The sequence below is a fragment of the Elephantulus edwardii genome, unplaced genomic scaffold, assembly GCF_000299155.1.
Source record: "Elephantulus edwardii isolate Elephantulus edwardi_28Jun2011 unplaced genomic scaffold, EleEdw1.0 scaffold00210, whole genome shotgun sequence".
Classification (NCBI taxonomy): Eukaryota; Metazoa; Chordata; class Mammalia; order Macroscelidea; family Macroscelididae; genus Elephantulus; species Elephantulus edwardii.
This window is the reverse complement of record NW_006399960.1, coordinates 4,836,497-4,837,793: the sequence shown is the minus strand read 5'-3', so window position 1 is coordinate 4,837,793 and position 1,297 is coordinate 4,836,497. Positions and strand designations below refer to the sequence as shown.

The following is a 1,297-nucleotide window of genomic DNA, read 5'->3' as shown; positions in this document are numbered from 1 at the left end:
CTCTCTGATGCATAACAAGCGATTGCAAATACCATGGCCTGTATCAGGCGCACCTTAGTCTCCAGAGAGACACCATTGCTCCTGAGTACTTTAGAGAGGTCCCTAACAGCAAAAGATAGTACCCAGAGGGAAAAAAAAATACTGTGCAGGGAGAGAGGATTGATCATGGGATTGTACAATTTGATGGGTGGAAAGGGTGAGGGAGATTGAAAGAATCTGTTCTCAAAAACAATGTATTCAAATTTTGTAAAAATTTAGTGTAAAAATTTAGTATAAAATTTAAAGAATAAATTCAAAAAAAGAAAGAAAACTACAGTCTAATATATCTCAGGAATATAGATGCAAAAATCCTTAACAAAATCCTAGCCAATAGAATCCAAAAGCACCTAATAAATAAATTCACAGTTCCCCAGTGGTCCCATGGATCTGTCTCTACCTTCAACAGCGTTTGGACAGAACAGACCTGGCAACTCCCCACCTCCAGCCTCCGATTACTTTCCAACTTCATCTCCAGGTGTATCCTCAGGACCATCTTCTTAACCATCTCCTCTTTTGGGGGCCAGATAACACTGTTTTTCTTTTAGCGCTGAAACCTCAACCAACTATGAGCTCTCTGATCCATCAAAATTATTCCTCCGAAGTGTCGGCCGGTGTCATTCCTCTGATCAACCTGAACATGCAAGTCTCCTACACCTACCTCTCTGGGTTTTTATTTTGACCACGAAGATGTAGCCTTGTAAGGCATGAGACACTTCTTCCATGAGTTGGTAAAAGAGAAGAGTGAGGATGCCAAGATCTCTTGAAGCTGCAAAACCAGCACAGTGGATGTGTCCTCTTCCAAGATAAACAGAAACTATGCCAGGATGAATGGGGTAAAACCCTGGATGCCATGGAAACAGTGCTAGTCTTGGAGAAGAACCTGAACCAGGCCCATCTAGATCTGCACACGATAGGTTCTGCCCACACAGACCCACATCTCTGTGATTTTCTGGAGAACCAGTTCTGGATGAAGAAGTGAAACTGCTGAAGAAGATGGATGACCATCTGACCAACATTAGATGATTGCGCGGCCCCTAGGCCGAGCTGCTTGCAGGCTGGGCTGGGCGAGTATCTCTTCAAGCAACTCACCCTCAAGTATGACTAGGGGCCTGGGGGACCTGCAAGAGGATCTCTGCATCCCTCTGCCATAAGCACCAGGGTTCTCTTTTCCACCCTGGTGTAGAATCTTATCCACCCAGAAGCCCCTAGCCCAAGCCTCAGATCAAATGGAACAATAAAGCTTTTTGCTATCACTAAT

General features: G+C 44.3%; 1 pseudogene; it reads left to right on the top strand.

Moving 5' to 3' along the window:
• Nucleotides 1–604: 604 nt before the first annotated feature.
• Nucleotides 605–1,144, top strand: LOC102863180 (annotated as a pseudogene).
• Nucleotides 1,145–1,297: the final 153 nt, after the last annotated feature.